The sequence below is a fragment of the Lissotriton vulgaris genome, chromosome 11 (assembly GCF_964263255.1).
Source record: "Lissotriton vulgaris chromosome 11, aLisVul1.2, whole genome shotgun sequence".
In the NCBI taxonomy this organism is placed as follows: domain Eukaryota; kingdom Metazoa; phylum Chordata; class Amphibia; order Caudata; family Salamandridae; genus Lissotriton; species Lissotriton vulgaris.
In genome coordinates, this window is record NC_141699.1 from 968585101 (window position 1) to 968612255 (window position 27155).

At 47.1% G+C, this 27155-nt stretch overlaps 1 protein-coding gene across 4 annotated transcripts in view; it reads left to right on the forward strand.

Moving 5' to 3' along the window:
- Nucleotides 1–27155, forward strand: part of MINDY4B (MINDY family member 4B) — a 386720-nt gene that overhangs the window by 168877 nt on the left and 190688 nt on the right. Inside the window, exons 2-3 of one of the 4 annotated variants that reach the window (XM_086944142.1) lie at nucleotides 14120–14182; nucleotides 19592–19729. The exons of 1 other annotated variant lie outside the window; for it this stretch is intronic. The gene's annotated coding sequence lies outside the window, so the exon portion shown is untranslated. Of the gene's footprint in view, nucleotides 1–14119; nucleotides 14183–14336; nucleotides 14467–19591; nucleotides 19730–27155 lie in introns of those variants that run through there. 2 more of the 4 variants (XM_086944143.1, XM_086944141.1) reach the window with 2 other exon arrangements.

Consider the following 27155-nt stretch of genomic DNA (forward strand, 5'->3'; position numbering starts at 1 on the left):
CCCAGCGAGGGGGATCCTTCATGCAGGGCTGGGATTGGATCCTTCGGTTCATTTGGAGCAGAATGATATGGTGGTCAGACCAGTCGAAAGGCAAGGTGTGGTTGATGGAGACTATGTATGCTTGAGTGATAATGGCATTGAGGATTGAGCCTCTTTTGTGGGTTACCTCTGTGCAGTGTTGGGTAAAGTTCTTGCTTGGGAGATCGTTTAAGGATCTAATTAGAGTGTTGTTTTCTTCATTGCAGTGAAGATTGAGGTCACCTAGAATAATCTTCTTGGAGTCATGAAGTGAGCAATGAGTTATCAGGTCAGAGAGGTGTTCCCCGAAGGTGGAGGTGTTTCCTGGCGGGTGGTATAGGAAATGGCAGATTAATGATCTATTGTCACTCATCTTAATAGTGGCAGTAAGACATTAGAAAGAGTTGTATTTGAGGGCCTCGCTTTCCGTCATAGAAATGTTGCTCGTTTAGCCAGGTTTCGGTGATGAACGTGATGTCTATGTCGTGGGTAAGGAACGTCTCTGCCAGTTCTGTTGCATGTTTTGTGGCCGACCTGGAGTTAATGGGCTTGCAGTTGGTGTTGGGTCTTTCATTATTGAGATTATTCCTTATCGGGCCCTTGGGATATTGGTGAGGAAGGTTGGGGGTCTCGCGGACCTGGGGGGGGGGGGGGGGGGGGTAGATCATATGTCTTATGAGGAGGCAAGATCCCTCACTTCACTTGAGGACATTGAGGCTCTGGTTATTTTGGCTCTCTGTGTCTCGTTCAGTTGGGGTGTTGTGGCCGAGCTGGGCATTTGGGTCTTATGGGATCATTGTGGAACAGGAGCCCATATTACCATTGATGCCCAGGCTGCTGGCGCAAGACGCCTCTTAGTTCCCATTCTGAATAATTACCAAAATAAAGAGACGGGCGCTGGAAGCAGGAATCAAGAACAGAGTTTATTCTCATGAGGAGAGCCTGTCATGTCAGACACGAAACAAGGTGCCATCGGGAGGTGCTCTAACAAGTGAGCTGAGACTCTGTCTTTTATACTTTACAAAACACTTGGCATTACAGTCACAGCATTGTGAAACAAAGAAAAGACAACCCCATAATCCTCGTGTCAATCCTACCCCACATGTGTTCACAATAGGGACCCTTGACCTGCTGATAAGAGAGGGGGCAATGACGCAGCTGAATGTTCCGCTGATTATTAGGATGTGTGCGCCTGATCGTAGCCCAGGGGGTGGGGAGGCCAGGATCAATAGTGGGTCCTTTGAAGAGGAGTGACTACATACAATAAAGGGCAGTAAACAGTGTCTCCCGGCTTAGGCGATGGCCTCGGACATGTGTGGACAGTCCATCGCGGAGGGAGGGTTTGCTAACAGAGGGGTTATTCATGAAAGGAAAGGAGGTGTTGGTCAGGCGCGGCCGTGACTCCCAAGGACAGGGTCTTGCAGAGGAGGAAGGTTTATGACTTGTCCATGTGAGGGAGAAGGAGGGGGTCAGGGTGCGCGCAGGGTCAGAGTCGCACAGAGAGAGAGAGGTCTTATGACCCGTACATGAGAGAACAGGGGCAGTCAGATACAGCTGGGGGGCTATGTCAGCTGAGGCGAAGGATGCTTCTTCAAGAGGGAAATGGGGGGGGTGCCTGGGTCAAGCAGGAGGGTTGCCTTTCATAGAAGGGTCGCGCAGAGTGCTGGGTTTCATGGTCTACGCATGTGAGAGTGGGAGGGGGGTGCTCAAATGCGCGCAGGAGGGAAGCCGGGGATTTTATAAAAACGGACAGAGAGGCCATGGCCTAAAATGGCTGTCATGTACATATGGGCACAGGCTTTCATTGGCAGAATGATGCGGTCAACATTTCAGGGTATACGTGGTGCCTACAGGGAGGGGGACGGGAGAGGGCAAATGAACGCCGCTTAGGTACATTAATTTTGCTAATTTCCACAGTCGCCGCTTTTAACATAAGCGAGTTCATTTTCCTATTCTTCCTAGTTGATGGGCGTACATATAAACATGTGGTTGATGAAATAGCATTTGTCAATACTAACATATTGTATAAAAATCATGAACAGTTGATGTGATGGGCAGAATGCAGCACATAGGAAATTGCATTTGTCGAGTTCCTATCATTTCAAAAGCACTACATAGCATAAATGTTTCTGACTTAAAAATGTGACCAATGAACATTTTGACCAAGCAGTTGAGGGCGGAATCAGTTCAATATACAAGATCTCTTCGTCACAGTGTCTTTTAGCAGTGAGCCATCACTGGTAGGCTCTAGTCCGTGTCCTTTCGTTGGCGCTGTTGAGCACCGGCGGTGGAGCTATAGGTCCAGCTCGGGTCTTATCCTTACGCGTTGCAGGGTGCAGTCAGTCCTCTGCTGTCAGACCACAGTCCTGTTCCCTAAACAATCCGTTTAGCGGCGCCTTATGCTCGGCACCTATATTTCCGTGGCAACACCCTATTCCCACCTGAATGCCGTTCTTCCTTTTGGCGTGAAGTCACATGGAAAAGAGGGTGTGTGTTGTTCAAACAGTCGATAGGAGAGAGAAGGAGTTGGGTCAGAGTTCCTGGGACACACAAAAGAGACCAAGGGAGCAAAGGATAACAAGCAGGCAGGCCCATCAATCGGGCCCAAAGAAGGGGGACGGAGACTCCAGGCACACGTGGGTTAGCAGACGGAGGGCTTCAGGGCAGCCCGTCAAGTTTCATTTTCCACGTTTGAAATTGCTGTCTCGTCCCGCATCTTGTTGCTCTGCAGCTCCACCTTTGGTCGAGGTCACACGTGTCTCAAGATCTGCAGCCAGGCTGTACGTCACATCCGACCCTTCTCCTTCGGTGGTCGTGAATCTTTGAATAGGTACAAAACAAGCTTTTAGAGAACTGGCAGACGAAGACATTTATGCATGTGAATTCCTCCCTTAATCCTACGCATTTGGGAGATACGCTCATCGGTCACAGTCAGAGGTCTATTACCAAGCAGTGCATATGTCGGCATTCCTACTGAGTTCATGCCAAGTTTATTCATCGTCCTATTTATAACTCAAGTGAGGATAAATAAGATTCCCATCAACTGTGCATTTCATCATATTCAACATTTCGGAACATTTCCCTTCAAGGCTGGCTAACCTTTTCAAACAGGGCGGGGGCGCTATCATCGAGAGTCAGGTAAAACAGGGGTTTCTCGAGAACCGACAGTTACTCATGGTCATCATGTTTATATCCGGGACAGCAGCTGGGGTCTATCAAATGGGGCGGGGATGCTTCGGGCGCTCGCGCTTGGGTGAAAAAGGGGGTGGGGCAATCTGGGCATTGGGGGTCAATCTAGACGTTGGTGTTCGTCTCTGATGAACAGAAAAATAAGGTGCCATTGACATACAGTTCCCCTATAAAAGGCCAAATTGGGGGACCTTAGTCGTCTTACCTGTCCTTTCCTTCTCAGCCAATTCGAGTTCATTCATTTTTGCAGAAAGGAGAGGTAGTAATATGGCGAGATACAATCATTTTAGTTTCGGTCAATTTCGCTGAACACCTTCGCGTTCAATAAGTATCCAATCAGGCTGGTGCCAGTGAGGCACGGTTTTACCATAAAAAGGAAGAGGAAATAGGGAGACTCTCAGAGAGTGAGAGTCGTCCGCAATCTAAACGAGCCATTTGGTACACGTATGACATGTAGAGAGAGAGAGAGAGAGAGAGAGAGAGAGAGAGAGAGAGAGAGAGAGAGAGAGAAAGGGAGAGAGATATAGAGAGGAAAAAGGTGGGATAGAGATAGAGAAAGACAGAGATGTGTACAAAAATAGGTCATTTAGTGCGTTCACAACACAGAACAGCAGGGGGTCAGGTAACGGAGAGACGCAAACAAAGGGAGAACATAAACCCCTACAGCACATACACACGAACTCAGACAGAGGAAGACAGTACATGTATTACATATATATAAGACATTCACGACAAAACACAAAACAACAGTTGGCCAACAAAATCTATTTTTTCTTATCCTTCATGTCTTTACTATCCTATTTATCTTCGTGCTTAGTTCTTTTTACCTTTCCCTCCTTTTCCCTCTCGCTTGTTATTTCTGCGAGCGTTCTCAATTGCCAATACTTACACCTCGGTCAGTCGATCTGAAATTAACCTGGTCGCGCTATTTACCCATGGTTGGATCTTAAACCATTTTTCAGTCCCTTCCTTTGGTGGGAAGTTCTCCAGGCTGAGGCAACGGCAAGTATTGATCGGGAGAACAGTCAAACAGCTTGGCTAGATCTATAAGAGTGTGAGGAGGGGGGCAGTACATTTTGAACATCAGCATCATTTCTAACTTCCCAGACGGGTGGTGTCGTGGTAACCCTTACCCACACACTTTTCTTTGTCCTTTCCCTACCTAGTCAAACGTCTAGTTACATTATCTAACGTGTTATTTCTAGTCAATTTTCGTCATACAGTACCCGTCAAGTTTCTATGTCAGTCCATCCTCCCAGTCGCTATGTTCTAAGGAGGAACAGTCATGTTTAAGTCTACGTCTTTTAAAAAACTTATCGTCATAAGGACTATGCACATATTCCCTCCTTCCCTTTTCGTCGGTGGTTCGACCATCGCTCTCCCATACTTCAGCCGACGTTCTGACGTGACCTGCAGAAGGGAGGAGAAAGAAGGGGTGGGGGGGGCAGCATTCAAAGCACATCAGCATGCAGTAGTCCGAAAATGTTTTTACCTACCACATACTCGACCTATCTCCACGTACTGCATTTCTTTACCATCTCGGCGTATACGCCCAGAGGGACCAGTAATGTCAGATAGATAATCATTGACGATCTGCGTATCTACATGAGTTACTTGGTCGCGACCCCTTTTGGTTGTGTGCGAGGGTGGCGGTCAGGTGGCATTTCTGTGGTGTCGTTTTAAAGCGTCTAAAACCCTTTTCCGGCTGCCTGTGACACATAATGTAGCTGCTAAATATCGGGTCCTTTTTAGCCTTCAGCCTTCATCATACTTTCTCGTTGCTCACAGTAGGAATACATTCAAAAATCATTAATGCAACCGCTACAACTATGCGTTCCTTTTCAAAATACTTTTAATAAAAAGTGCTGGTGTATAAATACAGGCCTACAACCCAGTGAACCGGCCACGGAGCAGATTGGAACTGTACATAGGAAGAACGAAGTTGGGGGCAGTTCATTGCATAAAGTGCAGCAGTGCAATAAAATCGTATCAAACTTTCCTACAGAGCAAGCATGATGCATGTCAAGAAGTCAGTTCTCAATTAATTCATTAATTCATTATCCAGATGCTCATTCACTGTCTAAATTACACCAATTCATTTTCCATATCATAATTAGTACCCACCCTAAGTCAGTTCATTGTCCAAACACATGGTCAATATCTGTCTTACATTGCTTCTTTCTTTAAACACATACTCATTATCCATCTTATCGACTTCCATTGTCCAAAAAATGCATACATATCTCAGTGCATCAACATTCGAGTAATCCGGGTGAACAGGGAGTTCAAAAGTTTTGTTTCGTGTATCGGCGCCATTTTGGGCGAGGTCAGGCAGGTTCCGGTATAGTCAGAATGTCTTCAATGACTCATGGTTGGACCAGAACCTTCCGTTGGCAGTTCAAAAAGTTTTTCGCAATGTGGTAACAGTCTAGCAATATGGACCATCAGTCAAAGAGTGGGGAGGGCGGCAACAATTTTCCTACCGGGTCACTCTGGTGTTTCACCGGAACTGAACAAGTCTGTACCTTGGCTGTGTTTTAGCCATTTCCAAACTGAGGCTGGCGCCGGCAGGAGTGCGTCGATGTCGCAGGTCCCAGTGAGGGGGACGGGGGCGCCCATGCAGAGGGGTCGGGGGGCCCCCCGGCTCTCATAGAATCTTCAAAGTTGAGGAGAGAAGGCATGGGGCGTGTGCCCGTCCCGGTCAAAAGACCGCTTTTCGATGTGGACCCTCTTTAAGCAAGAGCGTTGGGGTGTCGCTGGAAGCCTCCACCTGGAGGGAGGTGGGGGAGGCTCGTTCGCGCCGCCTCCCCCTTCCAGCGACCCTGCGCCGTTCCTCAGCTCCACCGCTTCGGTATTGGCCGTGCCGGCTACTGAAGATGGGGGGGGTCGGTGGCTGAGGCAAGACATCCCCCCCTTGACATGTGGCGGGACTACCTGCAACTGTCCAGGCGTTGCCGTGTGGCTGGACTACCTGTCACTCTCAGACGCTGACATGTGGCGGGACTACCTGTAATTTTCAGGCGTGGTCATGTGGCGGGACCACCTGCAACTCTCAGGGTTGTCCGACCTTGTCTTGGCTCCGGTCCTCGTCGATGGCCAGATCAGGCAAGAGAGGGGGTGGGGGGTGGTCGGTGGCTGAGGCAAGACAGCTCCCCCCTCCCGTGGCCTGCAGGGCAGCAGAAGAGGGGAGAAGGAGAGGTCATTACGATTCTTTGGGCCGTCCGCCCAGCAGCCTCCCCTTCCGACTGCGGCCAGGCGAGCCCCGCATGCCTCGAGGCCTCGCCTTCCGGATGGGCGTAACCGCGGACCTGTTGCACTTCGGGAGCTTCCGGAATGGGGGTAGGTGCCTATTGATTTTGTATCTATTTCATGTGACCGTTATTTGGGCGTGGTGGGCAATGAGGCAGACATGTTTGGGGCAGGAATAGGCAACGGAACCTAGCTACCTCGTGGCTGCCTTGGTGTCAAGCTTGTCTTCCCTCGCCATTTTTATGTTTCTTATTGCAGGTTATTTCTAACGTTTCTTATTTTATTTTTAGCGAAGTTGATAACTCATCAGTGGCCTACTGATTTCGCTCAACTCTTTTCCTTGTATTTTTATGCCATAACCTATTATAAGCTATAGCGACTAGTCCACACTTAATGAACATGTCCTTATTAGATGTGCCCTCCAGTGGAGCTGGATGGTTCATCTCTAATAAGCGGTCCGGGCTAAACAGGCTACCAACCAGTGGGGAGAAGATAGGCATGACGGATTACAACGGGGACAAAGGTCTGCATTACCTATCTTATCACAGCGGGCAAAGACTAGGCAGAATATTTCTATTCTCCGTTGTTTGGCGGCGGTGAATACCTCAAAAGAACCAATATCGAACAATCAATGTTCGGTCAATCAAACAATCAGTGGGGAGAATAAGTGGGCACGAAAAGTTATCGTTACCTACTCTTTCTCTACCTGCAAAGAGAGACCTTGTTCTTCCCTGTTTGCAGACAAAGAATCTCCAGACAATAATCCACGAACAACAGTTCGGGAAACAGTGGGGGAGGAAGATAGGCACGACGGATTACAATGGGGACAAAAGTCTGCGTTACCTATCCTTCACTGCTTGCAAAGGGAGAGCCTGTTGTTTTCTCCGTTTGCAGACGGTGAATCTCCAGAGGTTTCAACAAAGCGTAATACTAGTATTATCCAACAAACAATCATTTCACAATTTGTCGCATTTATGCGACCTTACCCGGACCGGACCGTGTGGGCAGTTCTTCGCCTTCCTCCTTCCAGCGCCCGATCGTTCTCTTACTCCATGATTTTACCGCAGCAGTCCTGTGGGATTCCAGTCAGGACAGTAGGTCACTCGAGAGAGGTCCGTTCAGAATCGGGGAAGTTCATTTAATCGGCAGCCGGACGAGGGCCCTCTCAAGGCAGGTATACTCCGATCATTTAGATGTTCACCTCATCGTCTGGATCTCTCTTACTGGACCTTATGTCACTGATGGACCCCGCGTTGGGACGCCAATTGTGGAACAGGAGCCCATATTACCATCGATGCCCAGGCTGCTGGCGCAAGACGCCTCTTAGTTCCCATTCTGAATAATTACCAAAATAAAGAGACGGGCGCTGGAAGCAGGAATCAAGAACAGAGTTTATTCTCATGAGGAGAGCCTGTCATGTCAGACACGAAACAAGGTGCCATCGGGAGGTGCTCTAACAAGTGAGCTGAGACTCTGTCTTTTATACTTTACAAAACACTTGGCATTACAGTCACAGCATTGTGAAACAAAGAAAAGACAACCCCATAATCCTCGTGTCAATCCTACCCCACATGTGTTCACAATAGGGACCCTTGACCTGCTGATAAGAGAGGGGGCAATGACGCAGCTGAATGTTCCGCTGATTATTAGGATGTGTGCGCCTGATCGTAGCCCAGGGGGTGGGGAGGCCAGGATCAATAGTGGGTCCTTTGAAGAGGAGTGACTACATACAATAAAGGGCAGTAAACAGTGTCTCCCGGCTTAGGCGATGGCCTCGGACATGTGTGGACAGTCCATCGCGGAGGGAGGGTTTGCTAACAGAGGGGTTATTCATGAAAGGAAAGGAGGTGTTGGTCAGGCGCGGCCGTGACTCCCAAGGACAGGGTCTTGCAGAGGAGGAAGGTTTATGACTTGTCCATGTGAGGGAGAAGGAGGGGGTCAGGGTGCGCGCAGGGTCAGAGTCGCACAGAGAGAGAGAGGTCTTATGACCCGTACATGAGAGAACAGGGGCAGTCAGATACAGCTGGGGGGCTATGTCAGCTGAGGCGAAGGATGCTTCTTCAAGAGGGAAATGGGGGGGGTGCCTGGGTCAAGCAGGAGGGTTGCCTTTCATAGCAGGGTCGCGCAGAGTGCTGGGTTTCATGGTCTACGCATGTGAGAGTGGGAGGGGGGTGCTCAAATGCGCGCAGGAGGGAAGCCGGGGATTTTATAAAAACGGACAGAGAGGCCATGGCCTAAAATGGCTGTCATGTACATATGGGCACAGGCTTTCATTGGCAGAATGATGCGGTCAACATTTCAGGGTATACGTGGTGCCTACAGGGAGGGGGACGGGAGAGGGCAAATGAACGCCGCTTAGGTACATTAATTTTGCTAATTTCCACATCTTAGGTGATTAGATTTGGTGACTGAGGGTGTCAGGTATGAGTGTTGGATGGGCTTTCGGGGTGTGGTGAGGTTGAGTAGGATTTCTGAGAGGCCCAGTATTACCATTTCTAGCTGGCTTTCCAGCAGGGCGAGCCGCAGTGTCGTCTCTATGGTGGGGTGAGTGGGGGCGTCTTGGGAGGACGTTGCTATTCTTGTTTTATTGTGTCTCTGTGACTGGCTCCATATGGGTGTTGTGGTCGAGCTAGGCCATTGAGTCTAGGGAGGCCTTGTGTGATTGGTGTGGCTGACGGGATAGGGTGTAGGCTGGGCTCTTGGAGTTTGCTTTTGGGGATGGAGTTACATACATTATCTCTCTGGGTATTCCTGGTCCTGTGGTGTGTGGGACCAGGCTGCCATCTTTTGTGTGATGGTGGAGGGAGAGATTTAGGAGTCGATAACTGCGGGCTAGCTTCGCTAGTTGTTAATTGGGAGTGGCAGTTTAGAGATGAGGGATGACTGGGCTCAGATTCAAATTGGAGGGGGGAATGAGTTGAATGAGTTGAACATTATCGAGGAGGCGTAGACTGAGGGGAAGATGGTGTCAGGAGGGGGCAGGTTGACTATCTTGGTACAAGTCTCGTGTTTACCTTGTGAGATCACATGGAGGGGCGGTCTTTCATGGGATGAGGAGTCGGGCGGGCGGGCGTAGTGTAAGTGTGCTGGGGCATTGTGGAGCGAGGGGAAGAGGGAGTCGAAGGCTTCCAGGTTGTCATTATTGGCTTGAATCATGACTTTGCCATTGGTGAAGATGGTCACTGAGGTGCTGCTGTTACGTTTATGGCAGTTAGGGAGTGTGATCGTTAGTTTGCAGCTATAAGGAGTGCAGTTTGTTTTTCGATATGTTCAGATGTGTTTTGAGGATGTTGTTCCAGTTAGCGGGTCTTGTGGTGTGAAAAATTAGGTCAGTTTTTAACTGGCCTTTGGAGGAGCAGTGGTATATGTCCGCTAATAGAGTTTCTGGGTGCTGTCTAATCACTCTGTGTTTGAGTTTTCGTTTTGCTTTTGGTGTGAGGTTGGGGGAGAAGTGATGGAGAAGGAGTTAGGGCAGTGTGGTTTCAAACCGTTAGGTGTGGGAGGGCGGAGGGGGGCTGAGGAGGGAGGTGACATGTTTATCCTGGTTAGGACGGTGTAAGGTTCCTACGGGCCGTGTTAAGTCTATTTGATGGAGAGGGTAAGGGTCAGAAGGGGTTTGGAATAGGTGGCCTTCTCTGTGTCTGAGTTGGATTAAGGGAGGGATTATTGTTCTTTTATACCAGAAGTGTTGAATCTTTGGTCATTCGCCAAGAGTAAGCTGTGAATGAAGGTGTGGGAACTGCCTCTCTGCCTCCTCTTCTATATTTAGGCAGGGTCAGGTAGCTGGGGGTGTTGCCTCTATTAACCCTTATGAGAAGTCAGGTAGGTGGGGGCAATTACTGGGGGGAGTAGAGGGTGCAGCTTTTCTAGGTTCCTCTCAAATAGTGGTTTAGGTGTAATTGCATGTGATGAATGATTGTTTTGGCTGACTGTTCTTAGCTGCCGTATGTCTACGTCTTGGGACAGACGGTTGTTTATTTTTGTTGGAAACAAGAAAGATAGGGGGCGGAGAGCCTCCGTCCATGGGACAGACGTCCGGATTAATTGAGGTGGGGAGAGGTATCACCAGGTTCTGTGTCTGGTGAATCTAAATGTTTTATTGTTTAGGAGCTCAGGGGGAGATTTGTTAGGTGGGGTTTGAGGCTGTGCTGATACTGTGATTTAGGGGCGGGCATGTCTCTATCTTTGGGACAGGCACCAGGTTGTGATGGAGAGATGAGGAATGCTGTGCCTCCCTTTCTGAGGCCAGCATGTCTAGAATGAGGTCTGGATTTTGGGGGGGGGGAAGAGTCACATAGATGTGGTGATGGAGTTTTGAGGGTTAATTTGACGGTTGGAGTCCAATGAGTTAATGATTTATCTGAGATAAGGTGCAGGCGGCTGCCATCACGGGGACAAGCCTTGGTGGAGAGATGGGGTATGTTGAGCCTCATGCTTTTGGTGCCCGCATACCTCCAGATCCTGTGATTTTGTGTATTAGTAGGCTACGTTGTAAGCAGGCAGTGAGTCATGTGTTTGTTATGCGCGGTCATTCTGGTTACGGTTACAAACCCGGCAGATCAGAAGATGGCTGCCAGTGTTTCTCCCCTCTGGTCCTGAGGAGCTGCTTGCATTGTATCATAAGGCTAGAGCGTGTTTATTCCCAATTTCACTCTCAGCATCCGGAGACCGGAAGATGTCTCCTATCTTTGCTCAGCGCAGGTCCCATGGAGCCGCCATCTTATGGTCAGGTGGCCGGGATACTCGTGTACCCGCGTCTCATCGTGGCTGCAGCTATGGCTTCATAGAAGTGATTTGGTGTTCCAGTGAGTAGACCCTGCCTCTTGGCTTTGTGGGTACTTACCGGCGTTATTTTCCGGTCTTGATCTTCTGATGGCTGTTTTCCGGCATACCATGTGATTCCGGTTGCTTCGGTCAGTTCGCACAGAGGGCATCCAGGAGTTGCAGCAGAAGAGAAATTGCTGTTCCGCACCATTGGTTGGGGTGTCCGCTGGTCGCGTGCCTCAAAGGCATTAGTTCCAGCTCTGGAGGCAGCGAGAAGCATATCGCTGTTCCCTGTAGAGGGCGTACAGCGAGATTTCGTTTCACCCCTTTTTTACCCCTTTTGTGACTCAGTGAGTCCCGGTAGTCGTATGGGTCATATTGTGGGGGCAGCAGGGATTTTCACAGCAGAGTGATCCCAGCGCCCAGGAGCTCGACCCTAGAGCTCATCCCTCACGGCCATCTATGTTACACAATTGACGACTCTTATTAAAAATGCAGGGTTCTCCCTGATGTCTTAGGCTGACGATGCTCAAAATGTGGTATCATTAACAAAAGCCGAAGTGAAGATAAGCTCAGCCTTTGGGACCTGTATGAGTAACGTGAGCAACTGGAAAAACTGAAAGACTGAGGTCATCATTTTCCGCAGCAATCCTCCATTTTGGACGACGGCCTGGTAGCCACCTGAGCTGGGCCCATCCCCAAACCCACAAAAAAAGTGAAGAATCTCGCAGGTAAACAGTGTCACTTTTGCGTCATTCTGCTCCCTGTGAATAATAAGAAAAACTGATAAATTTCTACTTCATGATCTCCTAAAAATCCTCATCATCGCCCTGGTACTCTTGAGGATTGACTACTGCAACAGTCTTTACTCAATCTTGCAGTAGGTCCCATGAAGAGGCTCCAGACTCTGCAGAATGCAGTGCATGCTTCCTTTTAAAAGTACCTAAACATGAATCTGCTAAAGAACCCATTGGGAAACTTCACTGGCTACCAGTCAGAAAACGGTGTAAGTTCAAGGCCCTCTGTTGGGCCCACAAATCAATGTACGGACCGGGACCATGTCATTTTAAGGCCAGGGAGAACCTAACTGTCTCCCTTTTTAGGAAGACCACCTGGGGCGGAAACAGCTTTTTTAATACCACCACAATGCTCTGGAATAGTCTTCCTCTGACACTAAAAACCGCCTCCTCCTTGTCTATAGAAACTCTTTGAAGACTTGGCTTTTTTATCAAGGCTAACAGGCAGTTGATTCCCTGCAAGAGAGCATTCTTGCCAACTGATATGCACCTACACCTGTTTTCTGTAGCACCAAGATGCCCTTGGGCAGGAGTTTCGTGCTTTATAAATTACTGTCAATTTCAAAATTCTAATTCAAAAGTTCACACTACCAGCAATATCCTGTAGTGAAGACAAGAGTAACAGATTCTCCAGCTTCCCCTCTTTCCTTTCTCTTTGATTCACTCATGTCCATTGACCTCTCAACACCAATACTTACAGCTGGCACACAAACAGCATAACTAAAACCCAAAACATCTCCCATCCTTCCCTAGGAGCAGAATGTCAATTGTACATTCCCTACTCTAGAGGAAGCATTCTGTACAGTTTCACATGACCTAAATAACCTTTCCTCACTCCCACAGCTTTAACTTAATAAAACAGCTGTGGGCAAGATAAGTCAGCACACACCAGCCGCCACCAATACAATGAAACCTTGCAAGTGCCAGTCACTAGACTGGCTGTGGTCTGCAGGGATAGAGTGGGAGGTAGGAAATCCTCCAGCTCCATAACCCCCTCCACTTTGAAGATATAGATCCAGGGCAGCAGCTTGAAGCAAGGCGCAGGGAGGGGACATCCACCTTCACCACACCCATATTTCCATCTTCTTCTCTACACCCACTGGGTCATCTTCCCCCTCAATAGTCCCTGGAGACAGTTCCTCCTCAGCCTGTGTCCCTCTAGTCAGGTTGCTGCTTCCTTTATAGGCTCGGTGTAACCTTTCCCGAGTCAGCAGCTCTGACAACACGCCCTTCACAGCACGTTTGATACTGTTTCATAGCTGTTTTTTAAATGTTTCCATTTTTTATTGCTGTTCTAGACATATTCCGTCCCTTCTTTCCCTACTCCATCACTGCTGTCATTTTCACCATTGCGTCTTGTTTCCTGCTCGCCCTGTGGCAACCCTCCCTACCCGTTACCCCGCGCCCATCACTTCTCCGAGATCGCTGCTTGTATTTTAAGTGATTTGCCCAAAATCACTGGACTCTGCTTTCATTTTTAACATTGCATCTTGTTTACAGCTGATGTCAGTCGACTCACCCTGTGCCCTCCCTCTCTATCCCTCCACCCCACCCCCAATACCCCTTCGAGATCGCTGCTTGTTTTACCCATAATCAGGGCTAGAGTCGGGGTACCATTTGAGGGTGGACTGCTCCCCCCCACTTATTTTACCGGGTGGACGCCGTCCCCCCTGCCAAACAGCTGGACTTCACTCTTTGGCCTCTCTGGGACGAGGAGCTCGGAGCCCACAGCACGCTGCTCATGCGCTGACTTCTCAGATGCAATCGCATCTAAGGGGTAATCGAGGGGAGGCAATGAGCCCGATGGTGCAAGCCACCTTTTGTGACGTCACTTCCTGTCATGACGTCACTTCCAGCGACAGCGTCCCCCCACTGCTTTTTTTAGGACTTGTGCCCTGCCCATAATCACAGGACACCACTTGCTCATCAACGACTCGACACCCTAAAAATGCCAGGCCGCACAATATGCTTCATTGCTAAGTGCTCATAAGGTCCCAAAGGCGAGACCTACTGTATAGCAAATGCTTGTTTCAATCGGTACTTCTTGTTGTACTTTCCACCTCATCAGGCACTGTTGAATACTCGTTTTTTTTTCTTTGCAGCTTCCTCGTCCGCAGGTGTTTGGTCTTTCGTGAATAGTTCACATTGTGCCAAACATTCCTGAGGTCTGTAAAGGCTTTGTTATTTTAGACACAACTTCCTGATTTGTGTTTGCTTCCGTTTAGAAAACAGTTTGTTCTGTTAAAGGTCCTAGCCTTTTTCTGATTGCTCAATGTATCTGAGGCTGACAATAAACATGAAAAAAACACTCAGCAATGTAGCCTGTCTGACTGACTTCTGCTAGGAACATCACCTAGTATTAGAAATTAAATGTATACAAGCCGTTTACATATTGGTCAATCGTTTCTGAAATGTTATGCAGACTATTAATAGGACGAGGAACTGTAAGGTGAGTTTTTTTTTTATTATAAATTTCCTTTAAGTCAACAACGTATTTAGCCTATAATATTCATGCTATCAAAACATGGCATGGCCTGAGTAAAGATACAATAAATCAAGTTTCAGATTGAGTTATAGCACCAATTAGCCTTTGCTTAATTTTCAAGTAAACTGCTTTATTCATAAATACCTTTCCTAAAAGCCACATGCCCTGCCTTTCTAAAAGGTGCCTATTTTAGCGTTCAGCCATGCAGTATACATTACATGATTTAACTACAAATATATGACGTGTTATTTGAGAGGAGAAAGTCAAGTAGTTAACGAAAGCGAGGGAGAGGAGGAACCTGCATAAGGAAGAAGAATTTGAGGTTGGGAGCAACAAGTAACGAGAGAAAGATGCACACTTAACTGTCCTTTTATTTAAATACTAGCAGTCCGCCCCGGGGCAGAAGGGGGCTGGGGGCAGCATCGCAGCAGGAGTGGCGCAGCAGGGCGGCCGTTTTGTTGGTCCTGGCCGCTTCTGCCCACGCTTTGTTTTCCCCGCCGTCCCGACTTTGAAGAAAATGCTTTTTGAGCACTCATTGTTTCTGGTCCCTGCTCGTCGTTGGTCCTGGCCGCTTCTGCCCACGCTTTTTTTTTCCCTGCCGTCCCAACTTTGAAGAAAATGCTTTTTGAGCACTCAGTGTTTATAGCCCCCGCCCGTCGTTGGTCCTGGCCGCTTCTGCCCACACTTTTTTTCCCCCTACGTCCCGACTTTGAGGAAAATGCTTTTTGAGCACTCAGTGTTTATGGCCCCCGCCCGTCGTTGGTCCTGGCCGCTTCTGCCCACGCTTTGTTTCCCCCTACGTCCCGACTTTGAGGAAAATGCTTTTTGAGCACTCAGTGTTTATGGCCCCCGCCCGTCGTTGGTCCTGGCTGCTTCTGCCCTCGTTTTGTTTCCCCCTACATCCCAACTTTGAGGAAAAGGCTTTTTGAGCACTCGTGTTCATGGCCCCCGCCCGTCCCTCGGTGCGCACCCGCAGATGCTTCTCTTACCTCATCCGCCGCTCCTCCCCGCGCTGCTGATTTTACCGCTCCACTGCTCCTCCGCTTCTCGCCGCTCCGCAGCTCCTCCCCGCGCTCATGTCCACCGCTGTTCCTCGGGCTCCTGTACGTCGCTCCTCCCTGCGCTGCTGATGTCAGCACGCACGTCACGGCCGGCGCTACTTCCAAGGGACTGCTTTTTTTAAATCGTAAATTTTTTAAATAAGGTATATATATTTTTTTAATATAGCCTATTTCCTTCTGCTTGTCCTGAAGTTTTCAAACATGTATTGGGTGTTTTTATTGGTGGTGTAGTTTTCGAGTTTACCTGGCTCAAAGGTCACAGTTCTCTCTTTATAATAGTAGTATAGATCTAATTTGTTTTCGCTTTTTCCAGTATTACTATGATATTCCTGAAGGTCTCACTGTCATCAGCTAGTGGCTCCTCACTTTTCTTTTTTTCTCATTCCTTCTGCTTTCACTACTTTGATATACTTGCAGCTGTTTGTGTTTTTATCAGAGTGCACTGAAATTTCCTTAAAGTGGTAGATTGTCTACTACTACACAATCTCATAAGGTAGTTTTTGCCTGCAATTAGGACGTCAATTGCATAAGTACATACAGGTCGTCCCAATTCCCCGTCTGTATATTTCATCTTCTTTTTCAACGATTACTTCAAGGTCACTAGAGAGACAGACGTGTGATCAAATGGTCCTTCTGTGATTAAATGGTCCTTCTGCACTATGTGGGCAAGGGGATTTTCAATCTGTGTATTAACTTGCCCCACACTGGTGAAGACTCAAATTAGGAGGTAGCTGCAACACCACTGGAAGCCCATTTCTTTCCTCAATTTAAAAAATTGACTATGGAGATTTGGTCCTCAGGCAACAGCAACAAAAATAATGTTTGAACGTTCGCCTGCGAGAATTTCCAGCACCTGTACGGATGATCACACGGTCAATGAAGTACAAAGAATTGATACAAGGCTGCCTGCCATCAGTACTGAGACGGTTTAGGCTGGATGAAATCAGCTGGGGGAACAGCCATGACAACGCGGGGATTACCCCGCAGTGCCATTACAACGCAGGGATTACAACGAAGTCGTTACAACGACTTTCGCTGGAGGGCGCTGTTGGATAGTGAATACTTTAATTTTCTATCCAACACCTTCCCTGCTGTCAACGTGGACTGGAGTTGGAATAGAAAATTAAGCTATTCCACTATCCAGAGCCCTCCAGCAAAAGTCATTGTAACGACTTTCGTTGTAGTCCCTGCGTTGCAATGGCATGCAGGGTAAAAGCCCGCGTTGTAATGCCATACAACCATCAGCTGATATGCCAGAACATTTTCAGCCTATGTATCAGAGAGGACCAGTGAATACTGGAATAGGTCATTAACATCAGCGATAATATCGTTAACCTCCACCGTTGTCTGAGAGACACACTAACATGCATCCAACAATGTGGCCTGACACTCTATAAAACAAATGAGAATTTCTCAAAGACAAGATAAGCTTCTTTGGCTTTATCTTTTCCAGTGGGGGAATTAGCAATGACCCAGCCAAGGCATGTTATTTCACTAACAGCCTGCTCTGCAGAATATCACACAACTAAGGAGATTTCTGGGCTTTTGAGACATGTGGTGGGGGGGGGTTTTACTCATGGGCTAACCACCTACAATGTGCTGTTGCATCAACTTACCGTCGTCCTCAAGCTCGCAGTGGTCTGAACACCCGACCCACCAGTTTTAGATAAAACTGCAATGCTGAAGGAGGTTGAAATTAAATATTGCAACCAAAGAAAAGACAGAAGTTATGGTAGACACAAGCTTTTTAGAATAATAGGCAGGTTTGTTTCAAGACAGAAGCACACTAAATGTGAACCCATTACATTTGTGAGCAGAGCAGTGACAATCACAGAAAGAAGGTATTCCCAAACTGAACAGAAGGTGGTAGCGATCTGATCGGGTTATATCCTCACGTGCAAGTTTATGACAATAAGTTCAAAGTGGTCAATTATCACAAGCCTTTGATTTCGTTATTTCAAATGATAACCCCCCCATCCACCGCCAAGGATCAAAATGTGATCACTCCAAGTTAAGTTTTTGGTTATCTGCAGAATAAGCATCAACAACCCAGCAAACTCTGTCAAGCAGCCTAAAACAGGATCTCTGTAAGAAGACTCTCTGGCTCACAAAAGACAGGAACTTATATTTCCACTATCTCAATTGTCATGTCCTGAAACAATCTACATTATAACTGGGGTTAAGGAAGAGGAATGTAAATGAAAACAATCTATCAATCATTCAGGACTTCCAGTGGAAGACATCCCTAGAACAAGATGAAGAGTTTGAGTGGGCAATCCACAACCTATTGTGTAATTATAGGAACATTCCCCACAGCACTACTAATTGTGCACTCGCCAACATCCTCTCTATCGACATTAACTCTACGCCAGTGGTCCCACCGTGAGATCCTACTGTTCTGGAAATTGCACTTTGAAAAATACACCACATTTGTCCTCCATGATAATTACTGTCTATGTCATGCCCCGAACTTTGGGGGTGAAACATGTTTATTGGAACAATCAATGAGAACCGAGAAGGAATTTGATACAATTTGAGGCTCCAAACTCAACTGTCTACAAAGGTGAAAATCTATATGTGTTAGGACAACATATCACACAACCTTAGGACCATGTATGGTCTCATCGTTGTTAACAGCTAAGGGGCTCAGTGCGATGTTGGGCGGAAAGCCTCCTCCCAACAGTCAGATTACCCTAGACCGGGTCGGAACCCTTCAGACCCACTCAGCCGGCTTACAATCCACCCGACCGATTACGATGTTCACGGTCGGATTCTAAACCGCAGTTTTTTCAAATCAGTCCCTACCATCGTTCTGAGAATTTGGGTCGGTCGGAACTGTATCGTACAGCTCTATGGTCTGTGTTTCCGATGAGCGAATACAATGGCATTTTCCAACAGCCTTTCCTAGTCGGCCTGTCTGACATGAAAAGGTTGTCGAGAAGTGACTCTTGGGGCCCATGGAAGGGTCCCCTTCATCCTGCGGCCTCTGTTTGGGGGTCGAGGGGGTACTTAAGGGACCCCCTTGTAAAACCCTCCACTGTGTGGTAGGTGCCATGGAGTGTCTGCGACAAGGTGCAGGGTTTTACACACACACCCGCTCTTGCCCATAGGAGCCTGTGCTGTCAGGCGGAACGAGGTCTACCATAGGAGTCATTGGGATTCCGATCGAACAGTGTTTGGTCGCATCCTAATCGGTTGAGCGGAACCACCGGCCACGAGTTGGTCGGTGCCGATTCCAAGATGAATCAGGCGGAAAGTTTCCACCCGACATCGTAATGAGCCCCTTAGTTGGGGAGGGATGCTGGTTGCCACTGATATTCTTGCAAAACTCATCACTAAACGTCCAGACTTGGGTTGAAGAATAAAGGGCAAACTGACTGCTGCGGCCCCTCACCACATAACAACCAGACACCACATCTGGAGTGTTCCTCAGGCTCGAAAAACACATGTAAAGAGTATGTAAGTAAAAAGCTATAGGTTTTTGTGGTTGTTCACTTACTTTTTCACACAATTGAAATGGCAGTAAATCCACACCAAGCCCTAAATCTGTGAATTCGTAAAATTCACTCTCCTGATAGAATTTCCATATTTGCAAATCACATTTCTGAGGGTGAAAGTCTGCAAATCCCTACTTTGTGAAACAGGACCCCTGTGTATCAAAGAATTTCTCCATAGACACAGAATCGGTGAAACCCATTGATACATCGGCCCCAGGATTGTCATTTTCGCCTTGCAAACTGAAGTTTTAACGCCTAAGTTGCGCTTATGTTCTATGTTTGTGAACCATGCCATTGATTTAGAGTCCCTGGCAGCCTCGTCTATGTTTGTTCTTTTGTGGTTGCCAGAGTTTCACGTGCCAGGATGAAGAGGCAAATGCCAGCTAATGTTAGTATAACTTCATATGGAAGGAATGCAGCAGATATGGAGATTTGTTTGAAAAGAGGTTGTATTGTCACCATGGTGGTAACTGACTAAACTGAATGTACATAAAAACAGTGTGGTGATACCCAGTGCATTCATTTTACCAGCTCGTGGGCGGCAGAAGAGATGCTTCATGGTTCTCCTTAGCTAGAACATTTGGTCGCAATCCGCTTCACTCCAGGCTCTCCAGAATAAATGAAAACCTATATTCTGGACTCAGGCTGTACAGAGAGGACCCAACTATCGTGAGTATACAGACAGCTGGACATAGCAAAGAATAGGCTTGACAAGTTTTTCGGAGTAGGCGCTATTTTTCCCATCAGATTAATAAGAATATTCCGGGGTTTGTTATTTATTGGTTGTGATAAATAGCACCTATTCAGGGTGTTTGGGGAATAACATGCGGATTTTGGTGCTAAATGCACCAAAACCCGCATGGCATGGTAAATACCGTACACTCTTCCCCTGTTAAAATCAAGAAAATTTGACCTTGACCTTCTGAAATGTATTGAAAAGTGAGGTATTTAACAGCCCCAGTAATAAATGAATGTGTTAAATACCACCCAACTCTTAATTGAGACTCCTGCACAAAAAGGGGTTTGCACAGTGGTTGAAAAACACTGCCTGATTGGTAAACAGGACCTAAGAGCTTAGGGCCATATGTATGAACGCATTTTCCCATAGACACAGAATGGGTAAAACCCTTTGATACATCTGGCCCGTAGACATATAGCCTCAAACAAGTCCAACCCTGGGTGCATTCATTTGGACATTTGAAAACAAACTTACACACTTTATTACAAAACACGTCAAAAACTAGTAACGCAATAATGAACTCTGGAAGCCAATTTCAGAGATTATTGTAAACAAATAAATGCCATTATCACCTACCCATCGCAAAGTTTTTAGTACTGCATCAATGTTGTTAATGTTCTACTTTGCAAACCTTATAATGATTAATGTGTGATTGGTTGTTTCACTGGAATCGGTAAACACATTTATTGTTGAAATAGTTTGCTGTTATTTTGGTGGAATGTTTCTCAGAAGACAATGAACTTTAATTTTTGTCGAAAAGTTTGATATCTGAAATGTATTTACAACACTCTGAGGATGTCACATTTAATGTGTAAATTTGATCTCTGAGCAAACTTTAGTTCAAAATCACCGACAGGTCATACAAACCCTGATTCACAAGCATACTTCTTCGATTTGTATACGTGAATGTTGTAAAAAAATATAATTTGGTGCATTCTAACACTGCGTGCCGGGGGCCTCATTTATGAAAAGTGACGCATCGCTGCGTGAAAACAGCGATGCGTCACTTTTCACTGCGCACTCCTTGCGACACCAATGATGCGTCATATTTAATGTATGACGCATCATGTTGCAAGGACTTACAGATACGTCAGTATTTCTGACGTATCTGTAATCGTAAAAGTGACGCATTGCTGGAGTGTGTCACAAAAGTGACGCAACTCCAGCAATGCGTCCTTTCACATGGGGAAAGCCCCATGTGAAAGGGCTTGCGTCACAGCAGGCACAAGATTTTGACGCAACAGCATCCTAAAAGTGACGCAGTGAAATCTCATACATTTCACTGCGTCACTATTACGAGGCTTTTTGCGGGGGAACGCCCCCTCTGCATACATTATACCTGACGCAGGTATAATGTGGCGCAGGGGTTTAAAAAGTGACGCATCTACCTAGATGCGTCACTTTTTAAATATGGCGCAACAAGGCGCATATTTTACGCTGCTGGTGCGTCACAAAAAGTGACGCACCGGCGGTGCAAAACTGACGCAAGGCCTCATAAATAGGGGCCCAGGTTTGCGTTTTGTAATGCAAACACATAGAAAGTGGTATGCAGGGATTTACTATCCAACGCTAATCAGAATTTGCGTTGGACAGTTTTCTAAAGTAACACAAAGTTGCACTATGTACTGCTTTGCCTTACTTGGCGTTAAGGGGAAAGTTCTGCGTGCGGTACTTGGGTGTTCCCATACAACCTCATACAAACCCATACAAACATTTGCAGACAGGGATTTGCGTAAAAATCTTACTCCTCCTCCAGGCAGGCGTAACAACAGAAATGTTTTAGTTCCCCTTCATTTTCCCTAATTTGCACGCTTGCTGCACTGTACAGCACACTTACAAAGCAGGAAAAGCGTTAAAGGATATTTTCTGTGCTTGATGGGTCTCCTTGCAGTACAAAAACTATTCCCTGCCGGACTGGCAGTCCCCACTTTCAATATTAAAAATTACCTCAAACTTTGACTATTTACCCACAATTTCACAAACATTAAAAACAATATAAAATCTTGCAGTAACCAAGTCAATCCAAGTTGTTGGCAATACCACTGCTAAAAAGAAGCAAGACATTTGGGGCTAGATGTAGGTAAATAGGTTTTACCGATTCTAAAATACCGAATTTTACCGATTCAGTATTTTAGAGTCCGTAAATCCTATATAGGTAATTAATCAGTAAAAAATATTGAATCGTTAAGATTCAGTATTTACTGTATCGGTAAATACCGATTTGGTATTTGCCATTCATTCCTATGGACGTGGAGGCCCATAGGAATGAATGTCACACTGGCCTCCAAGCATCACCACGCCGGCATCCAAGGAACAGGATTTGATTTTTTCCTCTCAGGCGGAACACGAAGAATAAGACTCCTGCCCTTCCTCTCCGAACCAACAGAGATCAGATGCGAAGAACCCCAAAGATCCTCCATCAACTCCCCACTCTTCAGTATCTACATGGCCCTCCTCAAAACCATGGAATCAACATAGTCCAATACACCAAAGACACCCAGCTCATCCTCTCCCTGACCAAGGAACCCAACATCACCAGACGCAATATCCAAGAAGGGATGAAAGACGTTGCATCTGGATGAGCAACAGCTGCCTGGAGGTCAACTCAGAGAAAACACAAGCCATCGTCCTCTGCTCCACCCCCTCCCCATGAGACAACATGCTGGCCTCAAGTCCCCAGAAACCCACCTACCCCAATGGACCATGCATGCTACCACAGCATCATACTCGACTCTTCCCTCACCATGAACCGCCAGATCAATGCTGTGTCCCCCACATGCTTCAACACCCTCCACATACGTTGCAAGTCCTTCAAATGGATCCCCCCGACTTTAGGAAGACCATCACCCACGCACTCATCACCAGCAGACTGGACTACGGAAATGCTCTCTATGCCAGAATCAACCAAAAACTCCTCCACAAACTCCAGACCATTCAGAATTCCGCACCTAGAGTTATCCTCGACATGACCACATCACCCAACACTTCCACAACCTCCACTGGCTCCCCGTCAAAAGAAGAATAACCTTCAAACTGCTCAAACACAAATCTCTTTCCACACCCCCGGGAGAAACCTCCTCTCTGCTGACCTCGCCCTAGCCAAGGTCCCTCACATCCACAGGGCCAGAGCAGGTGGCAGATCCTTCTCCTATCTCGCAGCCAAGACATGGAACGGACTCCCCCCTCGCATCTCACAAAGCCTGACACTGCATCAGTTCAGAAAGGACCTCAAGGCCTGGCTCTTTGAGTGACCAACGAAGCAGCCCCCCCCTCCCCCCCCCCCCCCCAACGCCTTGAGACCCTCACGGGTGAGTAGTGCGCTCTAAAGCCCCTGATTGATTGATTGATTGATTCCTAGTAGGGTCAGTGATTTTGGGGGTATTATAATTATGTGGCAGACATTGTGTTGCATCGCTCTCACCCACCCTTCCGGGAGTCCCCTATTGTCAGAACTGCTGAGGCGCTTAGGGATTGGCAACTTCAATGCGAACTGATAGACTCTTGGAGGACATTACACCCAAAGGAAAGGGACTACTCATTTTTCTCACATTTACATGAGTTACACATACGATTAGATGTCATCCTCTGCACACCTGATGTCATGAACACATTATCTCTAGCGAGAACTTAGCTAGAATGATTTCAGATCATAACCCTCTACTGCTAGGATTCCCTTGGACTCCAGCTAGGCCATGTAGCCTTACTTGGTGACTAAAGCCGGAATCCCTAGAAGGCCCAGTGTTTCAGTCAATAATGCAAACTGCCATAGAGCAATACTTTGTAGAGAACGAAGGGACAGTCTCTAGCCCCCTAGTGGTATGGGATGCATTCAAAATAGTGATTAGCAGTAGATGTATCTCGGAGGCAGCGGGAATCCCAGGGACCCTACTGGGGAAGACGCTGGCTGCAGAAGAAAAGCTAAGAGAGATCGAGAAAGCTAGACCAGGGCATCGAGAATTACAAGAGGGGCTACTGGCGTCTAAAGAAACTGTGGCAGAGCATGTAGAAAGATTGTGCTGCTTTGATTACAAGAATTGTATGATTTGTGCGCATGTAGAGAGAGACAGATCCGGGGCACTTATGGCATGGTTGGCTAATCCCACTAAGATGGGGCCGATTATTCTGGAAATGACCTGGGACAACCACAACATAGCACTCTTCCGACAGCAGGATATTAATAAAGTGTTCCATGATTACTATGCTGAGTTATTTCGGAGCAGAGTGATTAGGTGATTAGCACAGATGCAGATATTGACTAATTTTATGGGCCCATGAGATTCCCAGTCATAACTGAGGAGAAAGCAGAGTCACTGGGAAGGGATATAGAGATCAATGAATTCAAGGCAGTTATTAGATCCAGGAATAAAATGCCAGGAACCAATGACCTACCAGTTGAAGATTTTCTATGTACGTCAAAGTGCTTGGACCCCTTCCGGTAGAACTTTATAACCTGGCGAAGCAAAGTGGGCGGCTGCCTGGATCCATGTGGTAAGCCCAGGTCATCCCGTTGTTAAAACCTGGAAAGCCGGCCTTTGATAAAACTGCCTATAGACCACTATCAATGCTCAATCTTGATTATCAAAATTCTAAGTAAAAATGTTAGCCATGCGACTTCTCCCACACTTGACAAACCTCATTCATCAGGATCAAGCAGGGTTAAAACCAGGTTGTAATACAGCAATTAATGTTAGGAGTTTGCTGTGAGTATTAGAAGCGGATTCCTACTGCGAAGAAGAGGCCACCATCTACGCAGTGGATATAGAAAAGGCCTTTGACAGCCTGGATGGTTTTATCCCTTCTGGGTGATGCAGCGATTCGGACTGGGCTCTGGCTTTGTGGGTTGGACAGCCTTACTGTCACAGAATCCAGGGTTAGAGTCTGGACTGGGAGAATGATATAGGCCATCTACCAAGTGGGCAGAGAAACCCAACAGGGTTGACCCTTATTCCCCATGTTATTTGCCCCAGCTATAGAGCCCCTGGCTGTTCTGGCCAGAACATGGATTATCTAATGGGGCCTATAGGTGCTTTTTAGACATCCCCAGATTGCGTTATATGCTGACAACCTCTTACTTTACCTACGGAATGTGAAGGAAGTCTTTGATGGATCAAGAGAACGTCTTGCGCATCTTAGGCGGGTATCGGGCCTCTTATTTAATTGTGGACAATCTTGTCTCTTTCCTACTAAAGCGAGCAGAGAGAGACTGGTCGCAGTGGATGAAGGAATATGGGAAAACGGGTGCCCCCATATTTGGGGGTCAACATCTACCTCCACCCGGCAGACTTATTGGAAGGCAATATAGGGAAAGCCATCCAGGGAGTGAAATCGAGCTTGGAATTCTGGGTGACCCTCCCCCTCTTGGTGATGGGTAGGGTAGCCCTGTTGAAAATTGTGACCCTGCCGCCCTTGTTATATGTGTTCGTGCTGATCCCGGTCTGGATTCCAGCCGGGATATTCCGCAGTTGGCAATCACTAGTAATGATCCTTATTTGGGGAACTGGCAGATGCAGTGTCACTGATCACCCTTCTAAGACCTAAGCCAGCGGGTGGCCTGGATGGACCACCTGGACCCCTCTGTACCAATCCTAAGTTTATTGTCCTGCATAGCATTGGGTCTGCCCACCTCGGGAGGAGGGGACAGCCCTGAATTGAGAGTATTTCGTAAGTGTTGGGTTAGAATCTTACAGAAGTCGAAAATTAGACATCCATATGCTCCCGACATCCCAATTGACTTTTGCATGGAACTGCCTCATGGGAGAGACTGGTGTGGTTTAAGGGCAAGGATGATAGCTGGAGCATCCACTATCTGTACGCTATACAAAGATGGGTCCCTATTACCATTTGAAGACTTCTGAGAACGTTATGATTTTCCACAGGGTAATTTCATGTTACATGGGGCCCTCACTGCAGCAATACTCAAACACTGGGGGAGGGGTTCTCTGAACCACCACTGTCAGACGGGTGCCAATATGTAGTAACCTCCTATGGGAATAACAAAGCAGTCACCTCCGAAGAGAGGCATTTCCCGCACTTAATCTACGATTGCGCTGGGAGGAAGATCTAGGGGTAACTATCAAAGAAAACCTCTGGGATGGATTAGTTGAGCGCTTCCCTAGAGTATCTAGGGATGCCCGGTTTCAATGAATAGATTTTTATGTACTCCAAAGTGCATCCCTTACACCAGCACAAGTAAATAGATATTTTCTGATAGAAACAGCCACATGCTCCCACTGTGGAGAGGTAGGATCCGAATTTGTGCATATGTTTTGGAGTTGTCCAAATTTGGGGAGCTTTTGGGGGACTATGACAGACACATTAGTTGTGGTGACTGAAATAGAGGTGCACTGTACACCAGGGCATTGGTTATTACATTGGTCTCCACACACTTCCAAAACTTAAGTAACTAGTAAATTTAAAGATTTGGCACCCTTATTGGCCAAGAGAATGCTTGCCACACACTTGGAATCCCAGGAGAGAGGCCATACGATGGGCGGATTATGAAGGGTCTGTACCACTGAGAGAATCCTGAAGGGGTTGAGGGTTCTTGGAAGCTGCCAGGGCATAGGAGGATATGGTGACACTTTTGAAGCATCCTGACTCCCCTTCGCGGGAGGAGGTGCTGGATTCTCCCTGATGTTGTAAGTCACTTAACTACTTCCTGTGGCGCACTCTGTCCTACTGCCAATTGGTTTGCCCTCAGCATATGGCACCGGAAGGAAGTTGGCAAGACTAGCATAAGGGACTCAAAAGAGGTTGCTACCCCACACTATTAGTATGTTGCATCTCACATGGGGACAGGAACCTCAGTCATGGCACGTCTAGAGGGAGGAGGGAGGGAATGGGAGAGGGGTTAATTAGATTGTTTCAGTTGGCATTGCAATGTGTACCGTAGGAAATATTAACTTGGCTGTAGACGGACGGATACCTTCATATGTACATACACCCTGTTGTATAAGATATGCATTCATCAAAGGGTTAACGCCTCCTTATACCTTGCTGAACCTAAAAGAAATCAACCCGGTTCTTAGGAAGGTTGAAATCCCATATGTACTATCGACTGATTGCATACTGCCTCATTTATAACTTGCCTCGGGTTTGTAATCAATAAAATCTGTTTAAAAAATAGCGTGTAAGAATCAAAAGAAGATATTACTCATGGTGGGTAAAACACAGAATAACAGGCCCCGCATATTTTACTCCTTTTATCAAGGTGTCATGCCGCCCGTACAACTAATGGAATCCTGCTCCTGCTGCCTCTATCATGGTTTGTGGTTGGAAAGGCTAGGTATTCAAAATGCCATAATTATCACGGCCTGCGTGGGGGACATGGTAGAGGAATGTCATCATTGCAGTAAT